This window comes from Mesocricetus auratus, unplaced genomic scaffold (assembly GCF_017639785.1).
Source record: "Mesocricetus auratus isolate SY011 unplaced genomic scaffold, BCM_Maur_2.0 Super-Scaffold_100037, whole genome shotgun sequence".
Classification (NCBI taxonomy): domain Eukaryota; kingdom Metazoa; phylum Chordata; class Mammalia; order Rodentia; family Cricetidae; genus Mesocricetus; species Mesocricetus auratus.
This window is the reverse complement of record NW_024429215.1, coordinates 6,150,381-6,168,533: the sequence shown is the minus strand read 5'-3', so window position 1 is coordinate 6,168,533 and position 18,153 is coordinate 6,150,381.

The following is an 18,153-nucleotide window of genomic DNA, read 5'->3' as shown; positions in this document are numbered from 1 at the left end:
AAAACAAAATAAACAGCCAGGCAGTGGGTGATGGACACCTTTAATCCCAGCACTCAGGAGTCAGAGGCAGATGGATCTCTGTGAGTTCTAGACAAGCCTGATCTACAGAGAAAGTTCCAGGACAGCCAGGGCTACACAGAGAAGCCCTGTGTTGAAAAAAAAAAAGATAGTAATTAATCTGTGTATGGGGATGATGGGTTATGGGTGGGAGTATGTACGGGTGAATGCAGGTGCCTCAGGAAGCCAGAGACAATGGATTCCCCTGGAGCTGGAGTTCTGTGAGGTTGTGAACCATCCAAATGTGCGTTGGGAACTGAACTCTGGTCCTCTGCAAAAGCAGTAGGCAATTGTAACCGCTGAGTCATATCTCTAACCCCAGTATCCAGGGGTTTTTAAAAGCGGATTTATTTATTAACTTTTTGTTTTGTTTTGTTTTTTGTTTTTTCGAGACAGGGTTTCTCTGTATTGTTTTGGAGGCTGTCCTGGAACTCACTCTGTAGACCAGGATGGCCTCGAACTCAGAGATCTGCCTGCCTCTGCCTCCCAAGTGCTGGGATTAAAGGCATGCGTCACCAACGCCCGGTATTTTCAAGCAAAATTACTTTTTGTCGATTCTCGCCTCACCCTTCCCATTATGCCCAGTTTTATTTATCTCTAGTTTTTTTCCCTCTGTCCCCATATTAGTTGGCACTGCAGCCTCCTGCTGTATCTTTTTTGTTAACCTTGTTTTCATTGAGCTATACATTTTCCTCACTCCCCTTTCCCTCCCTTCCCCCCCCCCCCCCCATGCTCCCAATTTACTCAGGAGAGCTTGTCTTTCTTCCTGTCACCTGAGCTTCGGTAGTGAGGAGAATGGGTCCGGAGGTCTTTGAGCCCTTAGGGCAGTCAGGATGATAACGGGTTGTGAGATCTGCAGCCAAGTCAGGAAGAAGGTGTGGACCACTTGCAACTGATACCAGATGTGGGCCAGGTCCAGGGGGAGCAGAGACCTCACCAAGGGTCTGCACGAAGTCGAGGGACTTGGTGTCAGAACCGAGTCTAACATCTGGGCACTCCAGTTAGTGCCTGCAGTGAACTACAGACACTCCTTATCTAGAGAGGCAAATACTGCACGTCTGGTGTCGGATTCACCGTGGTTAGAGACAATTTTCCTCGCCAGGGCTGTCACTCAGGAGGCTGTCCCCTCACTTCCTGTTGTTGATGTGTTGCAGATTGGAGCCACAAGAACGTAGAAATGCTTGTCCGGTCTGCAGATGCCTGTGTGCTCGAGGATGAACGTGTGCATGTGCGTGTGCGTGCGTGCGTGCGTGCGTGTGTGTGTGTGTGTGTGTATGTGCGTGCGTGTGTGCGTGTTTAGTTTTTTTGAGACAGGGTCTTTAGTATGTAGTTCTGGAGCTCTGACTGTCACGGAACTCATGATGTAGACCAGGCTGGCCTCAAATTCACAGAGATCTGCCAGCCTCCCTGCCTCGGGCTCCCATTTTAATGATGTATTTTTGTGAGGAAAGGATTAACAGGAAGCTGACGGCCCTGAGTGACTTATTCTTCTAGATCAACATTGTTGTCATTTTCGGGGGTCCCATGGCCATCAGCACCCAGGCAAAATGCTCAGTCATCCCTGGTTATTAGCATTTTCCAGGTTAGCTGCACATGTGCTGTCAGCATTCAGGCAAAACGCCTAGTTGTCCTGGGGCCTTATGCGCATGCTCAGCGTGGCTACGTAATCCAGGCTGCTTGTGGTACCTAAGCCCCCATACGCATGCGCATGCAAGCACTAAGTGACCTTTAAAAGCAGATATGCCTGACCCGGTCCTCTCTCCTGTGCCCACCCCCTCTCCCTACTTTTTACTAATAAAACTCCTTTTTTGTTTTTGTTTCTAGAGACAGGGTTTCCCTGTGTGGCTTTGGAGGCTGTCCTGGAACTAGCTCTTGTAGACCAGGCTGGCCTCGAACTCGCAGAGATCCGCCTGCCTCTGCCTCCGGAGTGCTGGGATTAAAGGTGTGCACCACCGACGCCCGGTTCAGAGTGACATATCTTTACACAGTGGTGTAGTCAAAGATCTTGCAACAGGAGTCAGGAAGATCTCAAGGCCTGGCTGAGGTTCACAGTGAGACCATGTCTGAAAAAGCGATTATTTTTCAAGTCTTTGAGTCTACCTGTAAGTAGTTCAAGGAACACGGGCCAGTGAGGCTCTTGCTTCCAAGCCTGATGAGCTGAGCTCGACTCCCAGGAACCACATGGTGGAAAAGATAGAAGCAACTCCTGCAAACTGTCCTCTGATTTACACACACACACACACACACACACACACACACACACACACACACACACGTGTACATACTAAATAATGTGATACTAATAGCAAGAATAAAAGAAGTATAAGCAAGAATTGAGAAGAAATTGTTGCTTGGGATTTTTCTAGAACAATTATTGTTAATAATAATAATAATAAATTATTATTATTATTATTTGTGTGCACGTGTTGTGGTCAGAGGAAACCCTTGAGAGTTGACTTTCTCTTTCCACTAAGTGGGCCAATGGGCTTGAACTCAGGTCATCAGACTGTGTACCAAAAACCTCTGCTGCCTCTTAAGCTATCTCCCCCTCCCTTTATTTTCCAACTATGGAAAGGGAGGACAAGAGAAGAGGAGAGGGGAGCAGAGGAGGAGGGCAGGGGAAGAGAGAGGAGGGGAGGCTGTGGATAAAGAAATAGACTCTCAGGCCATGAAATAAACTCAAGAGTTCAACTGGATAAAATGACAAACTGAAAATACTCAGAAAGACTCTAAATGTGCTTTGTAGTCCCACGCAGGGTGGAGAGTTGTGGATGTTAATTATGGTTGTCAATGCATTACTTTCTCTAGTTCTATGGATCTGTCACTTAAAGCATCATAATTTGCACAAAGTAACCTTGCAGGAGTCCAAAGGCAATAGGTACGGTGGTCTCCCTTGATCCTCTGTTACCCTGGTAACACTGTTATAAATGACATGTCTGCATTCCCAAGCATCAGAAAGTCTGGTAAAAACAAGTCTGACAGATCCTAAGGCACTCATTAGCACACCATGTTGTTTTTCCTCCCACACTTATGATGCAGAAAGATTAAAAGATTCAAGACAATGCGAGAGATTCCTTTCTTTCTCTTTCTTTCTGGTTCCCAGTGTGGGAATTGAACCAGGCGCCTCACACATGCTGGGGCTCCCACAAATGCTCTCACACTGAGCTACATCCCCCCCCGCAGTAGATTTACTTTAACCAGAGTGTGTTCCTTTTCAGTAAGAGAATCGATGGCCGTATAAAACTGAGGGAGAGTTACCCTTGGTTTTGGCTGTTGTGAAGAACAGTACGCGAAGGCATTAAACAGACAGCTGCAACGCTGCGGTTGTAGGAGGTGCTAACGTTGGTAGAGGAAGTCAGGTGGTGCACACTTGTAATCCTGGCATTTTGGAGGTGGAAGGAGGCAATCAGGGGTTCAAGGCCGACCTCTCTCTACATAGCGCTTGAGGCTAGCTTGACCGAGCTCTTATCGCAAAATAAAAACACAAACATAAACCAAAATTTTCCACTAAGTAAAGTAATGTCAGGGAAGCCTTTGCTGAGGAAAGAATATCCCCTTTCTCTCACATTTCTGTCCCTTTTGTGTGTGCTCTTTAAAATTTTTCATTGCATTTATTTATTTGCGTATTTATTTGCGTGTTTGTGCATACACACATGCACACATACACACATGCACACATGCACACATGCACCGTGATGCACATGTGGGTGTCAGGGACAACTTGCAGAAGCTGGTTATGTCCTTCTACCATGTGGTACCAGGGGTCAATCCCAGGGGGTCAGGCTTGGCAGCAAGTACTTTTATCTGCTGGGCCATTTCACTAGCACACACACAGACAGGCTCTCGACTTGTATGTAGCTCAGACAATCCTTGGTCTCCTAAAGTGCTGGGATTACAGGTGTGTTACACCACACTCAGGTGAGAAAAGGATTTTTTAAAAAGATTTATTTATTATGTATACAGGGTTCTGTATGTCTGCAGGGCTTACACAGAGAAACCCTGTCTCAGAAAAAAAGAGAATGAAAGAGAGAGAGTAGGGATGGGGGGAGGAAGGTAAGGAAGGAAGGAAGGAAATCACTTATAGATGTGCCCGGGAGCTTTTCTCTTAGATGATCCAGCCAAAGTGACAACCAAGGTTAGCCATAAAACACATGGAGTACGAGTGTGTCCTTATAACCCAGAATGTAGAAATGTCCCTCTCTGCCTCTCCTGCCCCCTCTCACCAGGTCATGGTGCTGTACAGAGTAGCGTGCCTATTGATGCCAAGGGACCAATGCACCTTGTGCGATGGCACAGAAGTCTCTATGTCCTGGTATGTACAATGGGCCAGTTTAGCAACATCTACCCCTGGCTCCGAGGACAAGAAGAGTTGACGCATGCAATGCGTATTAAGAGAACTGTTGGGCTTGGCAGATCTGACACCCTCCTACAGCCTCTGTGGTCACCCGCACTAACATAAATAAAGGCAAATCTTAGAAGATAAGAAGCCAGTGGGGCTGGAGAGATGGCTCAGAGGTTAAGAGCACTGGCTGCTCTTCCAGAGGTCCTGAGTTCAATTTCCAGCAACCACATGGTGACTCACAACCATCTGTAATGAGATCTGGTGCCCTCTGCTGGTGTACAAGGACACCAGAAGGCAGAATGTTGCATACACAATAAATAAATAAATAAATCTTAAAAAAAGAAGAAAAAGAAAAAAGAGGCCACAAGGTTGAAGGCGATAAATCAGTCATTCACTGATCTCCACCTGTGCATGGTGGCAAGCATGTGACTATGCATGTCCGTGCACATGCTCGTACCCAGACACACACAGACAGACAGACAGACAGACACATACACACACACACACACACACACACACAGAGGTATGAATGACTGAGAGAACCCTGGACATCATCTGTATATGAACAGAGATCATTGTTACCAGATCTATCATATATATATATATATAATTTTTTTTGAGAGGGCTTTTCTGTGCATCCCTGGTTGTACTGGAACTATCTCTGTAGACCAGGCTGATGTCAAACTCAGAAAAAAACACCCGCCTCTGCCTCCTAAGTGCTGGGATTAAAGGCGTGTGTTACCACTGCCAGGCTTCCCAGGTCTACTTTAAGCAGGCCAAATCCTGCTTGGCCCCTACTCGGTTCCTACCATTGAAAGATAACATTAACACAACTTCCAAGTTGACTAAAGTAATTGTAGATCCTAGTGTTTAAAAATGTACATTATCATGCTGGAAAAAAATCCAATGCCCAGCAACCACGGGGCTCACAACCTTCTATCAGGGAATCTGATGCCCTCTTCTGGCAGGTAGTTGTATGTGCAAGTAGAGCATTCATACTAAAATAAATAAATAAATAAATAAATAAATAAATGAATAAATAAAACTAAATTAAATAAAATAAAAAGGCCCATGCCAGTGGGTAAGCCTGAAGACCTGATCTGGGGGTGGTGGTACTCATACAGTAGAAGGAGAAAACTGACACCCCCCAAGTTGTCTTCTGACTTCCAGATGTGCGCTGTGGCACGTGGGTGCCCTCCTATAAAAAAAGCAAATGTAATAAATAAAAATATGCATTAGTTGTTAGCAAAAGAAGTGTTAAGAAGGGATATAGAAATGTCATCTTTTTCCTAATACTTCGTCAGAAGACAGACTGTTTTTCTGAGTCCTGAAACTAATTTAAGGAAGTGATTTGATAAGGTGTTGAGTTGAGAACATTCCCACTCAAGAACATCAATCTTGTGTCCTGGTACAATATGGAGAATGGCATGAATATTCATGACGTTACTAAATTACTCCTTTCTCTGCTGAATAAATCTATACGCAGACGTGTTGAATACAAGGGTCTTATGCCTTTAAAAATAACGGCCTCCTCTTATGAAAGGGACTTTCAAAGAAGCACCTGTAGTTATAATTGGTTTTACTCTCTGATAATTCATTGCTTTGATGATTTTTTTTTCTGTATCTAAGAAGTAAGACAAATCAGCTCCATCAAGACAAAAGACCCTGAGGGACATTTTGCTCTTCTTCTAGATACATGCTGGGAGAGAAGCAATTAAAAGCTATGACTCACTTGATTTCTTATTTTAACAAGATCCTGAAGATTGTTTTCAATTGAATTAGCATATCTGTGTTGGAGCTCTAACTCAGCTGGTAGAGTGCTCGCTCTGCATACGGGAGACCCTGGATTTGATCCACAGCAACCTTGCCCTAAATAAGCATATCTCTTCAGGGCACTTTGTAACATTTATTTGAATGTCTATTTTATTCACTCGTTACAGCTAATTTTAGAGTTATTTATTTATACTGTGTGTGTATGCATGTTTGTACACCACCACATGCATGCCGACTGCCTGAAGAGGTCAAGAAGGAGGCCCTGGAACTGCCGGAACTGGAGTTACAGATGTGGTGGGGGCTACATTTGGGAGCTGGGAATCCAACTCCTATTCTCTGGAAGGACAAGTGCCCTTCTGAGCCATCTCTCCAGCCCATAGCTAATCTCCTTTCTTTCTTTCTTTCTTTCTTTCTTTCTTTCTTTCTTTCTTTCTTTCTTTCTTTCTTTCTTTCTTTCAAGACAGGAACTTTGTCTTACTTACTTTATTATTGTTGTGATGTTGTGACAAGGCACCATGACCAAGGCAATTTATAGAAGAAAACGTTTAATTTGGGACTCACAGCCCATGATCCTCATGCTGTGGTGTCCAAAGGAAATGCCATTTCCCCAAATTCCATCCGACAAAAAAACCAGCGTTCCTCAGGAACTCCAGCTCCCTTCTACCAAAAGGAGCCAGCTCCCTGATCAATGGCACAAGGGACAAATGGTTGCCTGTGGTGCCTATTAGCATGCCAAAGCCCATGCTGGCCCCCAGGCTCCTTCAGTAAAGCACAAATTCACTACACTTTTCACAGTCCTTGCTGGCCCCCTGGCTCTTCTCAGATCTTCTGCCTCTACTCCCTAAACTTCCTGCAGTTCAAAAACTCCCCCCCCACCCCCACCTACTCATTTCTACTTATCACTCTGCTGTTGCGGCCGAGCGCTCTCTCTTTTGCCCATACTCTTGGTGTTGTTAAAATGTCTAGGTTTACCCAGTAACGAGACATAAACCTTGACTCAACGGTCCCACATGGAGTTTTATTGGTGGACAGGGAAGGAAAGGGGAGGGGGTGAGGGGCAACCAACCCATGCAGAGCTGAGAGAGAGAAAGAGAAAGAGAGACAGAGAGACAGAGAGAGAGAGAGAGAGAGAGAGAGAGAGAGAGAGAGAGAGAGAGAGAGAGAGAGAGAGAGAGAGAGAGAGAGAGAGAGAGAGAGGCACTAACTAACTGGGAATGGCATGGGTTTTTGAAACCTCCAACCCAACCCCCCAGTGACAGACCTCCAGCAAGACCCCACCTCTTAACCCTTCCCAAACAGTTCCGTCAACGGATGATCAAATATTCAAACATATGACTCCATGGAGGTCATTCTTATTCAAGCTACCACAGTCTCTCTAGCTAGCTCTGGCTTTCCTGGAGCTGTCTGTTTGTTGTGTATACCAGGGAAGCAATTTACTGACACTCCCAGCCCTGAAGTCATAGCTTTTAATAACTTCAGAATAAGCCCAGCTAACCCATGTCTCTCCATCCTGAAGACGGCATTGAAAGGCCCATGTCCACTCCTGAACGGCCCTGCAAAACTGCCCAGGGGTCTGATTTCTAGACGTTTTTACATTCTTCTAGAATCCTAAACCAAGACAAAGATTCAAGATTTCCCGGTAGAGAAGGGTACATGAAAGGGGTTACTAGAATACACGTCAGCCGGATAGACATCTGGAGACTTAACACTGTTGTTTACTGCTATGGAAGCCCTGGAGGACAGTGTAGGGGACACACACTTCAGGGTTTCCCCCTCACGGCAAGAAGGAGCTGAGGAATTTCTTCATCAACCCGTGGCAGATGTTGCTGGTGGCTATTTCCAGGGTCACAGATGGGTTGAGTGGGTTTCCCCGGAGAGCCTCCAGGCATCAACAAGCAGGTGCGAGCAATGGGGCTGTCAGGCCAGTCAGGATCCTGGAACACCTTGGCCCCGGCCCCTGGGGAGCTGGCAGAACGCTTCACCCCTGTGCACACGGTTCTAGTTAGGTGCAAAAGGTCCCTTTAAGAGGCGAGTTCCGCACTTGGGAGGCAGAGGCAGGCGGATCTCTGTGAGTTCGAGGCCAGCCTGGTCTATAAGAGCTAGTTCCTGGACAGCCTCCAAAGCCACAGAGAAACCTTATCTTGAAAAACCAAAAAAAAAAAAAAAAAAAGAGGCGAGTTCTGCCCACTCCTTTAAGAGGCGAGTTCCGCCCATTCCTGCTCTCTATTTCCCACTGTTCCTCTAAAGAGGCAGTCAAGTCTTTGCCTCTCTCTCTCTCTCTCTCTCTCTCTCTCTCTCTCTCTCTCTCTCTCTCTCTCTCTCTCTCTCTCTCTCTCTCCTCCTTCTCTCTCCCTTCCCTTCCTTCTCTTTCCCCACTCCCTTCTGCCTGCATGGCGTATTCATCTCTCCTCCGACATGGTATCCGCAAAGGTCCAGTCTGTGCCACACATCATAACAACGCCTTCAGAAGCAGGCGGGAGGCAGCCTGTCTGCTGACCTGGGACTCCCGCTCAGGCCATCCCTTGCCCTCTCCTCTCTTCATGGTATATTGTTGTTAGTTTTAATGTATATGAGTGTTTTGCTTGCATGTGTGTCTGCATGCATGCAATGGCTGTAAAGACTAATAGGTCCATAGATATGGGTGGGGGCTCAGCTCCTCCCCAGTGAATAAATAAATGTAAATTGACTATTGGGGGGTGGGGGAGGAGATACGGCTTTCTTGAAACAGGATTTCTCTGTGTAGTCTTGGCTGACATGGAACTTTTTCTGTAGACCAGATTGGCCCAGACTCACAGAGATCTGCCTTCCAAGTACTGGGATTAAAGGGGTGTGTCACCACAGCCCAGCTACTGCTATTTATTTGAATAGCTCAATTTTTTTTTTTTTTTTGGTTTTCCGAGACAGGGTTTCTCTGTATTGTTTTCTTTTTCTTTTCTTTTTTTTTTTTTTTTTTGGTTTTTTGAGACAGGGTTTCCCTGTGGCTTTGGAGGCTGTCCTGGAACTTGCTCGGTAGACCAGGCTGGTCTCGAACTCACAGTGATCCGCCTGCCTCTGCCTCCCGAGTGCTGGGATTAAAGGCGTGCGCCACCAACGCCCGGCTCTGTATTGTTTTGGAGCCTGTCCTGGAACTCTTTCTGTAGACCAGGCTGGCCTCAAACTCACAGAGATCTGCCTGCCTCTGCCTCCTAAGTGCTGGGATTAGAGGCGTGTACCAACAATGCCTGGCGAATAGCTCAAGTTTTTAAAGTTGGTAACTGCTGCAAACAAAGACAATTTTGCTCCCTCCTTTTTAATTTGGATGGATTCTTTAATTGGTTTAATTGCTGTGGTTCTCTTCCTTTCTGTGCAATGGACAGGGCAAAAGTAGGTATCATTATTGTCTTAGTTACTGTTGTAATAACAGAATATCTTTAATTAGATGTCATCAAAGACATAAAAGGCTACCAGGTAGAAGTAGTAAGAGAGCATAGAAGATTCTAAAAAATGTTAACCAAGTGTGATGGTGACTTCTTGAATCCCAGCATCAGGAAGGCAGTGACAGGCAGCTTTCTGAGTTGGAGTAGGTGTGGCCTTAAATGAGGAAGTGTGTCACTGAGGGTAAGCACTGAGGTTTCCAAAGACCCAAGCCTGGCTTTGTCTCAGCTTGCTGCCTACAGATCAGGGTGTGGCTCTCACCGACTGCCCCAGCATCGTGTCTGTGACGCCTGCTGCTGTGTGTGTGCCATGGTGATAACGGACTAAGCCTCAAAAATTGTAATCACCCCCCCCCCCAGTTAAACGCTTCCTTTTGTAAGAGTTGCAGTGGCCATGGTGTCACTTCTCTGCAATAACACGCTAGGACGAGGCCATTCATTTTCAAATTACCAGGGCCCCATGACCAATAAGTGCTGCCATGCACACGGTTTGACTGTGTGATCATTCAATGGGACATGTGCAGTCTAACAATGTCCACAGCTACTAAAAACGTGGTGCTCCAGGGCTGGAGAGATGATTCAGCAGTTAAGAGCACCTGTTGCCACTGCAGAGGACCTGGGTTCCATTCCCACAATCATCTGTAACTCCAGTTACAGGAGACTCAAAGGCCCTCTTCTGAATTCTCTGAGTACTGGGCACATACATAGTGAACATACATGATTGCAGGCAAAGCACTCACACACACAAAATAAGATAAATAAATCTTTTTTGTTTTGTTTTGTTTTCTTTTTTTGAGACAAGGTTTCATTGTGTCGTGGTGGCTGTCCTGGAACTCACTCTGCAGACCAGGCTGGCCTTGAACTTACAGAGATTCTCCTGGTTCTGCCTCCCAAGAACTAGGATTAAAGGTGTGTGTTACCAGGGCCTGGCTAAACAAATCTTAATAAACAAATAAGTAAATAAATAAAAGAACTTCAAGATGTATTGCCATCCCTGATCTCAAGCTCACTACAGACTACAGTAATAAAAACATCATGGCACTGGCATAAAAAGACACATTTATCAATGGAACTGAATCAAAGATCTAGACATAAATCCACATACTTATGAACACCTGATTTTTGTCAAAGAAGTCAACATTATACAATGAAGAAAAGAGAGCATCTTCAACAAATGGTGTTGGCATAACTGAATGTCAGCATGTAGGAGAATGCAAGTAGATCTATATCTATCACTAAGCACAAAACTCAAGTCCAAGTGGATCAAAGACCTCAACATAAATCCAGTTACACTGAACCACATGTCCTTCCCAGCTACTCTAGAGACGACAACTCTTTTTTTTAATTTTTTATTTTTTTTAATTTTCCAGTTTAAATTTAGATAAGAAACGAGGTTGCTTCACAAGTCAGTTCCAGGTCCCTCTCCCATTCCCTCCCCTCCTCCTGTGCCCTCCCTCCAACCCCCCCCCCCCCGTTATCCCCTCATTTCCCCAGGGAGGGTGAGGCCCTCCATGGGGGTGTCCATAGTCTGTCATTTCATATAGGGCAGGGCCTAGACCCTTCCCCAAGAGTTCAGGGTGAGAGTGCACCTCACATTGTTCTATGGGAGTCCAATGTCCGTGTGTATACTTGGGATGGGTACTGATCTGCTGCCCAAGGCTCAATAGATTCCCTAGGCCTCCTCACTGACACCCAGATTCAGGGGGTCTTGATCAGTCCCATGAGACGACAACTCTTTTAAGACTGCAAGCCAACAGACCATAACCTGTATGCAGCGGACCTAGCACAGACCCATGCAGACTGTGCGGCTGCAGCTTCACTCTCTGTGAGACCCCGTGAGCCCTGCTTAGTGGACTCATCAGGCCACACCCCCCTAGTGTCCTTGACCCCTCTGGCTCCCCCAAGTCCTCCTCCCTGGAGTTCCAAGGGGGAGAAACCCAATCAAGACCTCCAACTTCGGCTCTCTCTCCACCTAATGCATGACTTTGGGAGGGACCTGAGTTTTTGTCTCCAGTACCCACATTAGAAGTCAGATGTACCAATGTGTCCCCTGTAATCCTCTTCTGGGGAGACAGAGACATAAGGATCTCAGGGCTCCATGTCCAGCCAGTGAATCAGTGAGCCCTAGGTTCAGTGAGAGACCCTGCACAAAGATGGTATGGAGGGATAGAAAGGGACAAAGATGGCCTATTGATTAGAAGCACTTGTTGCTCTTCCAGAGGACCCAGGTTTAATTCCCAGCACTCATTATCAGGCAGCTCAGAACTGCCTTTAACTCCATCTCCTGGGCATCTGGTGTCCTCTTCAGGCCAAAGTGGGCACCTATTAATACATCACACACACATATGCAAGCACACACACGCGCACAAGCACACAAAAATAAATCTTTTAAAATATTTTTAAAATAGTGGATAGTGATAAAGGAAAGACATCTGTTAGTGGCCTCCACATGTGCAAACACACACATGTAAACACATACGCGCGCGAGCACACACACACACACACACACAATGAACAAAGTATCAACCTAATAACATATCAGGAGCCTAAAAATTCATTGTGTATGAGATGCATGTACTATATAACTTCATAAAGGTACTTTAAACATAATTCGCATACTACATACAGAGCCAAGGATACCTGAGAAGGCATATAAGTACATTCTAAGGAAATCCTAAAAGAAAGCCTTATAGAACATACTAATATAATTATGAACATAGAAACAGATCCAAACAAAGTACATGGGCTTTGGTTGATGATCTAAGCAGTTTGCCCTGTCCATAGGGAGAAATATGACTGTAGACTCAGTGTAGTAACTGTAAATCTGTGGAGCATCCCACGAGCATCTGTGACCAGCTCTGCCCATGAGCATCTGTGCCCAGCTCTGCCCTCTGTGCCGTGGAAGGAATGAAGAGACGCAGCTGCCATCCATCCCTGGATAGCTCTCAGGGAGCTGGCAGTGCAGGCTTCACAGAAAACTGAAGAGCTGCTTGTCCACCGTGACCAAGGATTCATGGTGACCCTGGGGTGCTTCAGGGCCTGTGAGGAAAGAAGATCAGACCTGTACTGATTGAGAAATATGAACTCTTTTGTTATATTTATTATTTTCTATGGACCCATGCATGTATGTGTGGGGCCATACATGCATAGGGAGGTCAGGGGATAACTTCCTGGTGTTGGTTCTTCCAATCTATCACGTGGACGCTGGGGATCAAACTCAGGTTGTCAGGCTCAGCAACACATGCCTTTACCTCATGAGCCCTGTCAACGGCCCCAAAATTTTAATTTTCTGGGGTCTCCAAACGTAGGGTCTACGCTGGGGAGGCCCTCACCCCACTTCCTATCCTCTCCAGCTTGAGCTACTTGAAAGCTACAGTAATAGGAGGCGCTTAGCAATAAAAAAATAAGTGTCTATTCTTTCTTTAATTACGTGTGAGTGTGGAGAATTACGCGCATGTTAGGGTTGGGGCTGCAAAGGCCATAAGAAGGCATTAGGTCCCTGCGGCTGGAGTTGCAGGTGGTCATGAACTATGCCTTTTTTATTATTATTATTTTCATTTTAAATAGCTTGTTTTACATGTCAATCCCAGTTCCCTCTCCCTCCCCTCCTCCCACTTTCCAGCCCCACCTGCACCTCCCATCTACAAAACTCCCCCTCCACTCCTCCTCTATCTCCATTCAGAACGGGGCAGCCTCCCATGGGCGTGAACAAAGCATGGCACATTAAGTTGAGGCCAGACCATGCTCCTCCCTCTTTATTCAGGCTGGAGAACAGGTTCCCAAGATTCAGCTAAGCATGCCAGGGACAGATTCTCTTCTCACTGCTAGGAGCCTTACAGACAAAACAAGCTACAGAACTGTTACACACATGCAGAGGGCCTAGGTTGGTCCCATTCGGGCTCCCTTATCCTAACCCTAACCCTAACCCTTGGGACACTCAGCTGACATTCAATGGGGAAGGACACTGAATTACTTAATAATCTAAATATGTTAAATATACCTTTGCCTAAACAAACAGGACCATGCAACGTGGTTAAAAAAATCTGCTGCACATAAAGTAACATCAGCTAATTACTAATCCATTTCTATCAATCTTAGTATTTCCACGTGGTCTTCTTCTTCTTTTTTTTTTTTGGTTTTATGAGACAGTGTTTCTCTGTATTGTTTTGGAGGCTGTCAGACGAGTCCGGCCTCGAACTCACAGAGACCCACCTGCCTCTACCCCTCGAGTGCTGGGATTAAAGGCGTGTGCCACCACCGCCTGGCTTTCCACATGGTCTTATCTTAAAAGAGAAGGGTCCGGAACTGTTACTCCTTTGATGGCATACATGATGACTGTTTCTGGTGGGCTTTCTCTGCCAATCTTTCCCAGAATTCTCCTTGTCTCTTAGTTCAGTCTATTTTCTTGCCTCATTGGCTGAACAGTGCTTTATTCATTTATCAATAAGAGAAACATATATACAGAAGGACAACTACCATCAAAACAGACATTGTCTCAGAGTAAAGGGGTGGAAAAGGATTTTTCAATCAAATAGACATTAGAAGGAAGCTGGTATAGCTATCATAATATCTAACAAAATAGACTTCAAACTAAAATTAATCAAAAGAGTTGAAGAAGGTCATTTCTTATTCATCACAGGAAAAATCTATCAAGATGAAGTATCAGTTCTGAACATCTATGTCACCAATACAAGGGCACCCACATTTGTAAAAGAAACATTACTGAAACTTAAGTCATGCATAAAACCCCACACACTGATAGTGGAACACATCAACACCCCCTCTTACCACTGGACAGGACTACCAGACAGAAATAAAGGAACTAACAGAAGTTATGATGTAATTGGGTTTAACAGACATCTATAGAACATTCCACACAAACACAAAAGTATATACCTTCTTCTCAGTACCTCATGGAAACTTCTCTAAAATCAACCACATACTCAACAAAGCAAAACTCAACAGATTAAAAAAAATTGGAATGACCTCCTGTATCTTATCGGATAACCATGGTTTAAAGTTAGAATTCAACAATACAAACTGCAGAAAGCCTACAAACTCATGGGAATTGATCAATGCTCAATTACATCACCCCTAGGAAAAGGAAGAATTCAGTGAAAATGAAGGCAAAACATACTCAAAATTATGGGATACTTTGAAAGCAGCGCCAAGAGGAAAGTTAAAAGCACTAAGAACCCACATGAAGAAACTGGAGAATAGTCACACTAGAGACTTAACAATACACTTGAAAGTTCTAGAACAAAAAGAATCGAACTCACCCAGGAGAAGCAAGGATGGTTCAACATACAAAAATCTGTCAATGTAATCCATCTATAAATAAACTGAAAAAGAAAAACCACATGATCATCTCATTAGATGCTGAAAAAGCCTTCGACAAAATCCAACACCCCTTTATGACAAAAGCCTTGTAGAGAGCAGGGATAACAGGAACATACCTAAACTTAAAGGCAATATACAGCAAGTCAACAGCCAACATCAAACTAAATGGAGAGAATCTCAATGCGATTCTACTAAAATCAGGAACAAGATAAGGTTATCCACTCTCTCCATATCTCTTCAATTTGTACTTCAAGTTCTAGCTAGAGCAATACAACAAAAGGAGATCAAGGAGATACAAATTGGAAAGGAAGAAGTCAAACTTTCACTATTTGCAGATGATATGACAGTTTACATAAATGACCCGAAATACTCTACCAGGGAACTCCTACAGCGATAAATACCTTCAGCAAAGTGGAAGTATACAAGATTAACTCAAAAAAATCAGTAGCCCTATGTAGATGATAAATGGGATGAGAAAGAAATCAGAGAAACATCACCCTTCACAATTGCCATAAACAACATAAAATATCTTGGGGCAACTAACCAAACAAGTGAAAGACCTATATAATAAGAACTTTAAATCTTTAAAGAAAGAAATTAAAGACGATATCAGAAAATGGAAAGATCTCCCATGCTCTTGGATAGTCAGGATCAACATAGTAAAAATGGTAATATTACCAAAAACAATGTACAAATTCAATGCAATCCCCATCAAAATCCCAGTACAATTCTTCACAGACCTTGAAGGAATAATACACAACTTTATATGGAAAAACAAAAAACCCAGGATAGCCTAAACAAGGGTACAATAAAGGAAATTCTAGAGGCATTGCCATTACTGAGTTCAAGGTCTACTATAGAGCTGTAGTAATGGAAACAGTTTGGTATTGCCACAAAAACATACAGGTAGACCAGTGGAATGGAATTGAACACCCTGATATTAATCTACACACCCATGAACACCTGATTTTTCACAAGGAAGCTAAAATTATACAATGGAAAAAAGAAAGCATCTTCATCAAGTGGATGCTGGCATGTAGAAGACTGCAGATAGATCCATGTCTATCGACATGCACAAAACTTAAGCCCAAATGGATCAAGGACCTCAACATAAATCCAGCCACCTTGAACCTCTTAGAAAAGAAAGTAGGAAGTACTCTTGAATGAATTGGCATAGGAGACCACTTCCTGAACATAATGATAGTAGCACAGACACTGAGATCAACAGCTAATAAATGGGACCTCCTGAAACTGAGAAGCTTCTGTAAGGAAAAGTACGCTGTCAAGAAGATAAAATGGCAGCCTACAGAATGGGAAAAGATCTTCACCAATCCCACATCTGACAGAGGGCTGGTCTCCAAAATATACAAAGAACTCAAGAAATTATTTACCAAAACACCCAACAATCCAATCTAAAAATGCGGTATAGATCTAAATAGAGAATTCTCAACAGAGGAATCTCAAATGGCCAAAAGACACTTAAGGAATCTCTCAACATTATAAGCCATCAGGGAAATGCAAATTAAAAACAACTCCGAGATATCATCTTATACCTGTCAAAAACACCAATGGAAGCTTTTGCTGAAGAAGATGTGGAGTAAGGGGAACACTCCTCCATTCCTGGTAGGATTGCAAACTCATACAGCCACTGCAGGATTCTGTATAGCTGTTTCTCAGAAAATTGGGACTCAGTCTACATCAAGACCCAGCAATACCAATCTTGGGCATATACCCAAAGGATGCACATTCATACCACAAGAACATCCGTTCCACTGTGTTCATAGCAGCATTATTTGTAATAGCCAGAATCTGGCAGCAAGCCTAAATGCCCCTCAACCTAAGAAAGGATAAAGAAATTTGGTCCATGTACACAATGGAGTACTACTCAGCAGTAAAAAAAAACAATGACAGCTTGAAATTTGCAGAGACCTAACTAGGTCCTCTGAATATGGGTGACAGTTGTGTGACTTGGTCTTTTTGTGGGGCCCACGGCAGTGGAACCAGGATTTATCCCTGGGGCATGAATTGGCTTTTTGAAGCCCATTCCCTATGGTGGGATACCATGCTCAGCCTTGATAAAGGGAGGAGGGGCTTGGTTCTGCCTCAATATGATATGCCAGGCTTTGTTGACTTCCCATGGGAGGCCTTACCTTTTCTGAGTATTGTATATAGTGAGTGGTGGGGATGGAAGGTGGGAAGGGAGAGGGAAATGTGGTTGATATGTAAAATGAATGAAAAATTAAAAAATAAGTAAGTACAGTGCGGTGACCATAATGGATAATGGAAATTTCTATAAAAAGTAAGCATTTCATACGTAGGTTCATTAGTTGCTTTGTCGTAAGCATCTAATTTTTATTCTAACTACTTAATGCCTACTTAATTATTTAATTCTTTTCCCATTATGTTTAATTTATAATTAACCAAACCTAAATATATCATAGCATCATTTGTTATTTCTTCTTCTTCTTATTTGTTTTTGTTTTTTGATAACAGAGTCTCACAAGGTAGCCTTGACAGGTCTGGAACTCTCTATGTAGACCAGGCTTACCTGGAACTCATAGAGGTCCACTTGTCTCTGCCCCCTGAGTGTTGGGATTAAAGGCATTCACCATGACACCTGGATATTCATATTTCGCTGTTATAGCTTCATTAATTTGGTGGTCAAACAGTCATGCAATAGGGAAAACCTTAGTTATTTTACCTGGGTCTGCTGGGTGACACCCTCTGGCTGTACCAGGCTTCAGCCAGGAAGACTGCCATCAACATCACAAACATGGCGGACATTCCCAGCCTGATGCGATTAATCTTGGTGTAACATTCTGCTAAGGCCCTTGGGGTAACTGAAAGAACAAAGATCAACACTGTTAGGAGCCTTCTTCATCCCCAAAATGAGCAACCAGATCGGACTTTCCTCCATTCACTCAGACACTGGCCAGTGGGCAGGCTGTCCATTCTTTGCACTTTTAGCCCCTGAACCCAAAGCGTAAGCTTTCATGAGAACTGAAATGAACTGAGTTTTTTTCAAATCTCATTTTCTGTATAGCCATTCTGCCTGTTCTACTTTTTTGTTGCCATGCTAATTGCATTCTGACTAAAAGCAACTTTGAGAAGGAAAGGTTTCATCTCATCATACAGCTTACACGCCATCAACATTGGAAGCCAGGGCAGGAACTGAAAGTAGAAATAATAAAGAATGGTTGGAGAACCGGGTGTTGGTGGCACACACCT